Here is a 12,961-nt window from a genome sequence, read left to right as displayed (position 1 = left end):
TCCACCACAGTCCCTGTTTTTAAAAAAGGCGACAGAGGCAGTCCCAACTGCTAAAGACCTATATCTCTTAGAGATTCAGTTGTAATAGTGGTGGGTAGGGTCCTCCTTCAAAGACTATCATCCTGGGCAGAGGACAACATGATACTTTCGGAAGCTCTGTACGGGTTTCGACAGGGACGGTCCACAGTTGCCCAGTGTCGTAACCTTTTTTTGATACTGAGCAAATATACAGTCGCTCGCCCTGGGACCATTCATCTTCCCTTCATGGATCTGTCATTGGCTTTTGAGTTCGTCAATGGAATTAAGCTATGGCAGTCCATGAGGGCAATGGGTGTGGAGACCAGTATTGTAAATGTTTTGGAGGACTTACACAAGTCAACAAAAGCCAATGTTAGGTTCTCACAAGACCTGCGTGTCACGAGAGATGTTAACATTAAGAAGGGAGTCCTACAAGGCTGTATATTGGCTCCCTTTTTATTTAATTTGTATATTAAAAAATTGGATAGCGTGTTACAGGCTTATGGGGCTAACATTCCTAGGGTAGGAAAGCAAGGGATTCCCGCCCTGATGTCCTCATATCCAGGATAGAAAGGGGTTTACAATCGCTTTTAACTGTCTTTTAAGGCTTCATGTCAGATAGGGACCTGGCAATCAATAACACCAAATCGTACGTTATGCAAGTGGGGCAGTCGGTAAAGAAGAATTTTCAATTTAGAGTGGGAGACTAAAATTTCCCACACAAATGTGTTTTCATACGTAGGGGTCCTCTTCGATAATAAGCTCAATTGGCGTCCACTACTAGGGAAAAAAAGGGATGTTCATAGGGTGAATGCACCGATTTTTATTTTTGCTTCCAAATTGGGGAAGAAACCCACTGTAGCGATGCTGCAAGTGTACCAGGCTAAAAGCCTGGCCATCGCTTCATATGGCAGCGAAATGTGGGGATACATCGCGGGAGAATCCCTTCAAATAACGGAAAATGATTTCCTGAAACGGCTCCTGTGTGTTCCACGTGGTACGTCTAATTTAGCAGTCCATGAGGAATTACGGGTCCCGTACGTAAATGATGCACTCTCCCTGCGCTCACTGACCTATTGGTTAAAGTGCTGGCTGAACCCTGACCTCCCTCTGACCTATCTATATATATATAAACAAATGTATGTCTGTCTGTTTGTCCTTTATGCATTACTACACCATTCATCCGATCGGCATGAAACTTTGGGAAGTTGTTGAGCACACTCCTGCGAAGGTTTCTGGCAAAAAAAAATATTAAAAAAAAATAAATAAAATGTTAAAAGTTGTTGAATACAGTCCCGCAAAGGTTTCTGGCAAAAAGAAAAAAAAAACATTTGTTAAATATCGGCCCCCCCGAACTCCCAGGGCCCTCATTATCTTTCCAATACTGAACGTTTACAGTTTCCGGTGCGACTCGCTTTTGCAATGACCATCAACAAAGCACAAGGACAATCGCTGCAAGTGTGTGGACAACATTTGGAGAATCCATGCTTCTCACGTGGACAACTGTATGTGGCCAGCTCACGCCTCAGAAAACCTTCTGATTTATTCTTGTACGCACCAGACGGAAAAACAAAAAAAACTGTGTATCCACAAGCACTCAAATAAATAAACAGAATTAAAACAACACTTTAAAATGTTTTCCATATTGAAATGAATAAGTTTCAATAAAAATGACACAATGTAAATTGAATGTTATCATAACAAGTTTCCTTAAATTTCCTTTCTTCTGAGATCGCAGCAACGTGCGACGGGTAAGCTAGTATGATTGTAAAAGATTGTGTGTAACTTGACAACTCAGCTCGCATTCCGTGACTGAGGTATGTCAAGGAAAATTTTGGCAGGTTAGGGCGGGGGATATATTCTCTAATCCTGAATGCATTAACAAGAGAGATGTGGAGGTAATTAAAACTGCCTTTTTGGCAGTTAGGAATCTGGATAGAGAGGCAAATGAGATACAGAAACCAAGTGTGCGGACGTACATAATGCTCAAAACAACCCTGAGAGCAGTGCCTTATCTTATGGGGTCATTGTCCACGCACAAAAAATTCTTTCTAACCAGGTGTCGATTGAACCTTTTTCATCTTTTGCTTGCCAGACCCAAATGTTTTAATACAAGTAAAATGGCAGCTCCCTGCGGCTGCAACAGAGAGTCTCCGCAGGACATGCTGCATTTTATGGTTTTTTTGCAACATGTATGAATTTCATCGTAAACGCTATCTGGTTCCTCTTTTAAAAAAATTTAATTTTAGGCAGGTTCGACCAGCATTGGTTTATTTCCAACTTTTGAAAGAGGACTGTTTACTTTTTATTGTGGGTTATTTAAAAGCAACTGTCAACTGTAGACATTATATGGACCAGTAATGAGTGCTCTCCAGGTCTTTTAACTTTTTATTGCTTTCCTCTGTTTTGAATGTCTCTTAAATAATGCACTGTCCTTTTTTTGTATTTGGTTGTGTAACTTTTATGGTTTACATCTTTTAAACCGAATAAAGTTTTATTGAATTGAATTGAGAACATATGGGACCTTCGTATTGTTACTGACTCTGACTTTGATTGTAACCATACATGTTGATCTTGTTTGTTTCTGCACTTTAAACCTTTTGTTTGTTCAACACTGTATACCGTGTAAAGCTTAAACTTAAAGCTCCTGCTTAAAGTTCCTGCGACCTTGAAAGTAATGCACAACAACAAAATGCATAGCCTGAGGAGTTTACAGGATGTAGAGGACCTTCTGGAAACTCTGAAACAACCAAGTGGTAGCTAGGATTGGCAGCTAGTTTTGGAGGGGCTTAGAGTGGCTTAGTGGGAGGGAAGCAGACAGATGGAAGAACGTGAAAAACAAGCATCCTGAGAAAGAAAAAAGAAAAAGAAGTCAAAAATACATATATAGGAAAATTAAGTAGTAAGTGGTAAATGAAAAAAATATATCAAATAAGAATCTTTTCCCTACACAACTTGGGGGAGAGACCCCTTTCTTTTTCTTTTTTTTTTCTTTTGGGGTGGGGGTATTGAATTTGTAGCAGATATGGGGGTGACAAACATTCCGTAGTGTATTAAAAGGGGTCCAACATCTGGCGTAGAGTAAAGAGGGGATGGGTTCTCCAGGAAGGGGAGGATGAGGAGCAGGAAGGGGGGACACGGGGTGGGGAGCATATGGGAGAAAAAGAAAAACAAATCCTCATTCACCTCAATAAGGCAGCCCATAGACGTAATTGATGATATGTCTCAGTTGAAAGGCTTAGGGACAAGACAAGGGAGATAGGTATTCAAATATTAACATGGAATGGTAATGGTTTGCGTCTAAAAGCGAGATGGGATAGGATCTTGCACTACCTTAGGGACTCTTCGGCCCAGATAATAATGTTACAAGAAACACACTTTTAAGAGGCAGTTATGAGTCCAACAGGCGGTTTGCACAGAGCAGAGTGCAAACATAAGAGGTGTCGCAATACTAATCAGAAAACAGGCGAAGGCTCATATCCTGGAGACAGCAACGGATAGGAGCATTAGGAAGATAGTGGCAAAAACAAATATACAAGGACAGATGTTAACACTGGTAGGGTATTACGGCCAGAATATAGACGGCATTGAGCCATTAAAGGGAGTTTTTACAACATTGTTGGACTTCCCCGATCCAATATTTATGGCCAGAGATTATAATGTAGTAAGTGATTTAAAGCTAGATGAAGCTAAAATTAAAAAGCAATTGCCACTCCCAATTTGCGTTCGTAATTGAGAATGATGATGCAGCAAACCGCGCTCTGTGATTTGTGGAGAGAGAGATTGGGCGATCAGCTTGGGTTCTCCTTTCATAATATATAATGTGGCCATAAATCCAGAATTGATTACTTTTTAGTTAGTTTAGGACTGAGGGCTAAATTTCAGGATATCTCCTACATAATTGCCCATCTCTCTGATCATTCAGCACGTATATTAAATATGGATCTGAAAGGCAGGATGAGCACAAAGAAATGGACGCTCAATCGCACCATACTCTCTAAGATGAATGCAACAAATCAGTTGAGAAAGGATGTAACTGAGTTTTTAGAACACAATATAGGTCCTGCCTCAGTTACAGTAGTTTGGGACACTCTTAAAGCCTACATGAGGGTTAAACCTACAAGTATTGTAACTTTTAGGAACAGGACCTAAAGAGAGCAGGTCTGTCAAATAGAATCGAAATGAAGGCCTTAGAAGCTGAGTCAAATATGAGTAATGTGAGGAGGTAGGCACCCGGAAGGTGATAAATTAACATCACTGAAGCCACAATTAGAATCCTTTTTACAATCCTGCATTAGTAAGCGCTGGGAACCAAGCAAGTTGACCCATTTTGAATATGGGGAAGGCACTGGTAAATTACTAGCTTGGTAAATGAAGACAGATAAAAATAGGAACTTGATGAAAGAAATTGAGGGGCAATAGAATGGGGTAGTATTAACAAACGATTTGGAAATTGAAGATGCATTCAGTAAACACTTTCACAAACTTTATACGGAAGATCAGATAGTGACAGAGGATGAGACTAGTCGATGGTTGGGCCCAAATGTAATTCACCCATTAGATATGGAGGGGCAGGAAATGTTGACTCAGGAAATTAATCAGGAGGAGGTGGAGAGTGCCATGAAGACAAGTAAAAGAGGGAAGGCGGCCGGCCCAAATGGGCTACCAATAGAAATATATAGAACTCTGGGCAAGAACCTCATTCCCTACATGACCTTGATGTTTAACGGTATCCTTAGAGACTCCACACAAACACCTAACTCTTGGGGTGAAGCAATAATAACATTGATACAAAAACCAGGAAAAAATCCAGCCCAATGTGAGTCGTACAGACCAATATCTTTGCTTAGCGCAAATTATAAAATCTTTGCAAAGATCTTGGCGGAGAGGTTAAGTAAAGTTATTGGGGGATAGTATATGGTGACCAAAAGGGTTTTATGAAGGGTAGGCGGCTCTACGAGTTAAAATACAGTCTTATGGGAGCGATTGATTTTGCTTCAACCTACTCCATACCATTGGCAATTGTGATGTTAGATGCCACAAAGGCGTTCGATAGAGTTAATTGGCCATATTTAGTGACCATATTGAAAAAGTATAATCAAGGTGCTCTTTTTTTGTAAAGCTGTGCAGCTAATGTATCAGAACCCAACAGCTAAGATACTGGTTAGTGGTAATCTGACGGAGTCCTTCCAGATATCCAGGCGCTCTAGACAGGGTTGCCCCCTGTCTCCGCTCCTGCTTAATCTATATATAGAGCCCCTAGCACAAAAAATCAGGGAAGCAGTGGACATCCCTAGTTTTTCTTATGAGGACTTGGAAAAGAAGACAGAGCTTTAGGCAGATGCCTTATTGGTCCATACATCTGATCTTTAATCTGCTATCCTCCGAATTGCCTTAGAATTTTGAAGGGTGTCTGGTTATGAAGTTAACACAGGGAAAACGGAAGTGATGACATGGAACAGCGAAGATGAGAGCTCCCTAATTAAAAAGGAAATGCAATACTTGGGTGTAAAAATTGGTTGATATAATAACAGAGTGCATCTGAGTACCATTGAAAGAGAGTGTGCTCGACTAATGAAAAGCTGGGCACATTTACCAATAACAATCTTTGGGAGGGTTAATTTAATAAAGATGATAATTTTGCCGAAGATAACCTTCCTGTTCAGCACAATTCCTCTGCATTTTGATAAATCTAGATTAGTCAGAATTCAGCACGCTATTAATGAATTCATTTGGGCTGCTAAGGGGGTGAGAATCTCCTTAAAGAAGCTGCAGCAAAAAAGAGAGAAGGGGGTCTAGCCTTGCCAGACATTCAATATTACCAATTGGCCTTTCAGCTCTCACATTCTAGAATGTTATTTGGTGTCCCGGATAGCTCGGACCTGGGGTCTCTGTTTAAGGTGATGCTAAAGGGGGCTAAATTAAGTACTGTTCATTTCATATTTAAGTTTGGTGACCCAAAGTACTTTAAAAATTTCAAGCTGAAAGTACTACATACCATTGCGAAAAAATGGTTTAGAATCAGATTCCAAATAGGCTTAGGCTATTATTCCAAACTGGCCCAGATATGGGTTTCCCCAAGGACCCCGACTGTTTCAAGGACAAGTTAGCTCTTCCCTTGAGAGAAACTGGAGTTTGGAGTTGGGGAGAGCTCACCCAAAATGGTGAATTTTTACCTTGGGCAGCACTGAACCAACTTACCAGAGGGAAACTGTCAAGATTTAAATACATACAGATGAAAAGTTGGGAGTATAGTTGCAGTTTCCCATTGGGCAATGGAAATCCCTTGGAAGACCGATTGCTGGGTAACCCTCCGGGGAATAAGGACATTTCCACGTGGAATTGAGCTGTTCTGGATGCTATTGACAGAGAATATACCCTGGCGGAGGATCGGTGGAGTGAGTACTTGAAGAGGGAGCAACTGCAGCATATATGGCAAGTATCAATGCGCACTTTATTCTTGACAGTAAAACATGCTTGGTTAAGAAGGAACCATTTTATTTCACTGCATAGAGCCTATATAATCCCTGAAAAATTTTCCAAACTGGCGAAAGATGACGTTAAATGCAAAAAGTGTGGTCAAGCACGTGCCTCCGATATCCTCATGTTTTACAAGTGCCCAGACTTAATACACTGTTGGGGGGAAGTGGATAAGATAATTGGAACCTTGTTGGGGGCCAAAATCAAGGTAAGCCTCTATTTGGTTATATTTGGAATAGAAGAGGTCATGCAAGGCCTGGGAAGCATGTTCCTGTTTTATGCTATCATACTTCTAGAAGGAAAATCTGCCATAAGTGGGTGGTGGACACTCCTCCATCTCATCTCGAGTGGCTTGATTCCCTGTTTTATGCATCTAAAATTGATTTATTAGGGGTTCCTGTAAGCAATAGCAAGGAGATGCTTTTTAGCTTCTTATCAAGGTGGTCACAACATTGGTGGGTGCTATGATTATATCTAAAATTCTCTTAGAGCTGTATGGGTCACCCTCCTGTTTCGCCTCTGTCATATGCAACTCCCTGTTAACCGGAGAAAGTTGAGAACGACTTACCCACTGGGGGGCAGTGGTTACCCTACCCTTTGCCCGATGTGAAGGGTTGCTTTATCACTCTGACCCTACCCAATTAGTTAATGGGCGGTGGTGAATGAGGACAAAAAATAACAACAACAAAAAAACATTGGTTTGTTTTTTGTGGCTTAACACCTTCGATGCTCATGACGGAACGGTTCCGTCATGAGCATCAGTCGAGCTGTGCTTATGACGGAACCGTTCCGTCATGACCACGCCCGTTTTAATTAGGGCTCAGCACCGGGGGGGAATCGGCACCGCACGGATGCGGTTAACCTCAGCAACAAAGCAGTCCTTGAAGAGGGGGTTGGAACACAGCACTGTAATAGGCTTGTTGAAAGCAATCCTCCTATGCAATACCATGTGGCGCTTTGTGTATGTAAAAGAAGTGATATAATACACAATGTAGGGATTTCTGTCTAAAATGAGGCCAAGACTCTTTGAATTGTATATTGTGATAATCTCCCAATGAGTACCCAAATAGCAAAGCTGCAGACAAATTAGATAGAGGCCCATTATGATATCAGGCAGATCGCCAACGCCGGCTCGGCGGTGGACACCGCCGGCCCAGAGGTGGCGATCCGCCTACCAAATGTCCTCGGTTCACCTCGCCATATTAGTATGGTGGGCACCGCGGCAGATGGGAAGACCGCCCGCCATTTTTCCCCCGGTCAGATTGCTGGCTGGGTGGAAATGGGACTCAATGTGGTGGCGGTGCCGGCAAGGCATCGACATCCATATCAGGATGCATGCCTTTCTATGGTGGAGACTGCTATGGAAAGGCATGCAGGATATCTCAGCGGGAGCCAATTGCGGACCCCCAGATGGTGTGGGTGGCTGCACTTTGGGGTACCCATGGTACCCCTATCATTGCCATGCACAAGGTGGGGGGCACTGCGCGGTGCCTGTCACGTTGATCACAGCAATGCACAACATGGAATGGAATGGAATGGAATGAGATTTTTAGAGCGCATGGCTGCCCGGGAGCGTCCCAGCGCTGACAGAAAATCTGGGTAGATCAAGCGGAAGCGTGAAGGAGGTTAAGGGAACAGCCAAGTCTTTAAAGACTTTTGAAAGGGCATAAGGTTAGGTTGGGCACGGAGGTCCAGTGGAAGGGCATTCCACATCTTGGACGCCTGATAGGAAAACCGCCGGCCTCCGGATCGTGCTTTCTTAATCCTGGGTATTTGGGTAAGGTGGGCATTAGAGGATCGGAGGGTTCTAGTCGTGGTATGAAGGACCACGAGGTCTTTACGGATGGGCGGAGCTTTTCCATGAAGGATTTTATGGGTTAGGCACAGGGCCTTGAACTTCACCCTTTGCTCCACGGGCAGCCAGTGGAGTGCTCTAATCGCCGGTTTGGCAGAGCAGCGGTTATTTGTGCCTGTGAGAATTCGAGCTGTAGCGTTTTGCACCACCTGCAGCCTGGATATGACTTTTTTTGGTGCACCGAGATATAGGGCATTTCCGTAATCCAGTCTGGACAAGATGAGGCCCTGTAGGAGTAGCTTTCTTGACTGGAAAGGAAGCGGGGGGGGGGTCTTGCGGGTGGTACGAAGTAAGCCAAAACAGGTTCCAGCCGTTTTCCTTGCCTGGGTGTTTAGGGTCAGGTTATGGTCTAACCAGATCCCCAAGCTTTTGATGTCAGTTTTGAGGGTTGGGGGAGAACCCATGCACAGGTGCCATAGAGACTCCGGACGGAGGTGGGACTGATTGCCTATCACCATTATCTCCGTTTTATTCCCATTGAGTTTTAAATGGGAGGCGTTCATCCAGCTGACTATGTCCCCCAGGCAGGAGTGCAGGTCGGTGGTGAGATTGTCTGGCCGACTGAGGGAGACAACCAGCTGAGTGTCGTCTGCGTAGGGAGTTTAATGCCATACGGGACGACAATTTTTTCCTGGGGCGACATATAAACGTTGAAGAGCGTCGGGCTCAATGACGAGCCTTGAGGCACTCCGCAACGTATAGGGGTCTCCCTGGAGAAAAAGTAGCCTTCCGCCACCTGGAAAGAGCGATTGTGGAGATGGGATTTGAGCCAGGAGTGGCCCGGACCTGAAATCCCAAGGTTTTCAAGCCGCTGTGCCAGGATGATGTGGTTGACGGTGTCGAATGCCGCGCTGAGATCCAGAAGGATCCCTGCCACTGATCCTCCTGCTTTTTTTAAGGAAACAAGGGGGACCCTATAATTGGCTGTGGACCAAGGGTTAGTAACAATTTGTAAGGAGACAATGGTCCAAAGCAGTGCATGTATGAAAAGAGAAATAATTAGGCAAAGCCGTAATAAGCCACCTGTATTTATCCAAGTCCAGCCGGACAAGGAATTTATTTTCACAATGTAAGAATACTTGTAAATCACGTTACAAAGAATACAAGAGCACAGTCCTGTGCTTTACCATAAAAGAGAAGAGTTTAGGGAGAGTTAGAGGTAGGAGGAGTTTTTACAGTTTGCTCTTTTCCTTGCCTGTAAAAACTCCTCCTACCTCTAACTCTCCCTAAACTCTTCTCTTTTATGGTAAAGCACAGGACTGTGCTCTTGTATTCTTAAATACAGGTGGCTTATTACGGCTGTGCCTAATTATTTCTCTTTTCATACATGCACTGCACTGATCCTCCTGCATCAATGATCTTCCTGGCCTCTTCGAAAACCGTCACCATCGCTGTTTCCGTGCCCTGGCCTGGGCGAAAGCCCGTCTGTGATGTTTTTAGCAAACCGTTGGATTCAAAATAATGAGATAGCTGACCATTGATGAATTTTTCAGCCATCTTGCTAATGACTGGGAGAAGAGAAATCGGCCTGAAGTTGGCCAGATTGCCAGGGTTGAGGGTTGGTTTTTTGATTAAGGCTTTGACCACCGCCTTCTTCCAGCTTGCGGGAACCGTTCCACTTTCTAAGGAAGAGTTTATCAGGTTCACAATTGGTGCTAGGATGATAGGGGCAACCTGTTTTAGATGTCTGACTGGCGCTGGGTCGTGCGGGGACCCGCTTTCGAGGGATTGAAAGATGGGCCCTAAGGTTGCTCCACTGATGGGGAAGAACCTGATTAGTTCTGTCTCTCTGTTCTGGCATTGCGGCGGGTGAAGAGGCGGGGGGTCCACTGAGAGAAGAGGGGGGAGGTGTTGAAAGATATTTTGTATGGCTAACTCATTACAATGATTGTCCGAGAGATTGTGCGTGAGAGATGGTACTGGGGTCTTTAAAAGTTTTTTCACAATTTGAAACGTTTCTCTGGACGAACAGGATGCCTCACTAATGTTATCACTAAAAAAGGATATTTGAGCGTTTTTTAGAGCCTTTTTGTAATTGAGAATAGTCCGTTTGTAGTCATTTTTGCTATTGAGATCGAAATCTTTCCTCCATACTATTTCCGCTCTCTTGCAGATTTTCTTTAAGAGGCGTACCTCATGGGTTAACCACGGGGAGATGGCTTTATTCCTAAGTTTCCGATGCGTTTTTTTGGGAAGGACTGTGTCTAAAGAATTAGCAATCCAGGACGCGAACTCCATGTCTGCTAAGTGAGGGTTCATTTCTGGATGTGGCCTGGTGTCCTCTAGTGCTTGTTTCCATTTGTCGATGTCAAGTTTTGCCCATGGACGGGAAGGTCTGCTAGGTGCTTGGATGAGAGGAGGAGAGGACTGAATTTGCCAACTAAAAGGGATGAGCAGATGGTCGGACCATGGCACAGGGATCGGTGTTCCTATCACAAGGTCAGGAAAGTTGCAAAAGATGGGATCAAGCAGATGTCCCCGATTATGTGTGGGAAGGTCATTTTGTAAGTGGAGTTGATGGGCTGCTAGGTCTAAAATCAGCTCTGTGGCTATTTCGTCTTTACTGTTGTCAAAGTGGACATTGAGGTCCCCTAGTATTAGGAGATTGGGCCGTGTACTGGCCATGGCCAAGGAGCATTCCAGAAGTGAGTTGTGGAATTGCCCCACAGCTCCTGGTGGGCGGTAAATGAGGACACCTGAGAGGGAGATACAGGGGGACATTTGAATAGTGAAGTGTGTATTTTCACAGTCCGTCAGGGGGCTGTCAAGGAATCTGCAAGAAAAAGACTCTTTAAAGATAATGGCAATTCCTCCTCCCCTACCCTTGGGACGGTTCAGATGTTGAATCAGTAATCCGGGGGGTAGTGCCTGTACTATATAGGCGTCTGAATTAGGCGCAAGCCATGTTTCTGTAAGAAACAGAATCTCTAGATGGTGTTCCTCGATAAGTAAGTGTATTTCATGGGCGTGTTTGGGCAGTGACCTGCAGTTGATCAAAGCCATATTAATAACGTCTGAGGGATGTGCCTATTTGTAGAAAAAGTGCGTTTGAAAGGACAGTGGGGACAGTGGGTGAAGCATGAATCTCCTCTCAAAGAGTGGGAACATGGCGGTAGAACAGACTGGTTTAGGAGGCATAAGGAATCTCTGGTGTACGTAATCCTCGCTCGAGTCCCCGTGCCTGGCTCCTGGCTCGTTCTGGCGCGGACGGGCGCAGATGGGCTTGCCTTAGGCGCGCCTTTGGCGCGCCATCGTCGCGCCCGCTGCGCTTCCTGGGAATGCACATGTTTTATAGAAGGGAGCTTCTGGCGGGGGCGTGGCCTCACGGTAGTGGGCGTGTCCTGGTATGCTCGGCAATGGCGGCAATCTTTACACGGAGCCTGTGACAGCGCTAATATCCGCTGATTAGGGTGCTCGAGTGCGTCTAAGTTCCACTGGTATAATGCTCAGGGAGAGAACGTGCCAATAAAAACACAGTAAGTTGCTACAATTTTAAAAAGATGTGGCGAGTGGTCTCCCGGCTTCCGCCTCAGGAGATGGTAGAGATTTTCAGAGTTACGCTTGTATTGAGCGCCCTCTATTTATGCTACTGGCGGGGGGTGTGGCCTCACGGTAGTGGGCGTGTCCTGGTATGCTCGGCAATGGCGGCAATCTTTACACGAGGCCGTGACAGCGCTAATATCCGCTGTTTAGGGTGCTCGAGTACGTCTAAGTTCCACTGGTATAATGCTCAGGGAGAGAACGTGCCAATAAAAACACAGTAAGTTGCTACAATTTTAAAAAGATATGGCGAGTGGTCTCCCGGCTTCCGCCTCAGGAGATGGTAGAGATTTTCAGAGTTACGCTTGTATTCAGCGCCCTCTATTTATGCTACTGGGGGGGCGTGGCCTCACGGTAGTGGGCGTGTCCTGGTGTGCTCGGCAATGGCGGCAATCTTTACACGGAGCCCGTGACAGCGCTAATATCCGCTGTTTAGGGTGCTCGAGTGCGTCTAAGTTCCACTGGTATAATGCTCAGGGAGAGAACGTACCAATAAAAACACAGTAAGTTGCTACAAATTTTAAAAAGATGTGGCGAGTGGTCTCCCGGCTTCCGCCTCAGGAGATGGTAGAGATTTTCAGAGTGGGCATTGAGATTGCGGCGGGTGCTGCTTAAAGCACCGCTCGCCACAATGTTAATGTCTAGGATGCGCCCACCAGTGTGGTGGGCGCATCCTAATTTGCATGGCAGGACCGCGGCGGTCGGTCCCGTGCTCCGTTGCGGTGGTGCCCGAAATTTCGTAATAGGCCCCAAGACTTTTAGTCTTATACGGAATAACAGGGATCAGAAAAAAAAATTGATTGTTAGTGGAATGTTGGAGTCTCCACAAACCAGCGACAAGTGTTACAGGTGTAGAAGGCTCTTGCAAACCTAGAACTTATTGATAAATGTGGGTGTTACATTGGTACTAATGGTGTGCAAGCCACTATTGCTTCCTTTTGCGCATCTCTTGCCTCCTTCTGCATTTCTGTTGCTTCTTTTGGTACATTTTTCTTTTTCTGCACTTCTCTTGCCTGCTGCTGTAAATTTCTTCTACTCTCTGTACCTCTCTTGACTCTTTCTGAACCT

The sequence above is a fragment of the Lissotriton vulgaris genome, chromosome 4_1, assembly GCF_964263255.1.
Source record: "Lissotriton vulgaris chromosome 4_1, aLisVul1.2, whole genome shotgun sequence".
Lineage (NCBI taxonomy): Eukaryota > Metazoa > Chordata > Amphibia > Caudata > Salamandridae > Lissotriton > Lissotriton vulgaris.
Note: the sequence above shows the minus strand (reverse complement) of the source record.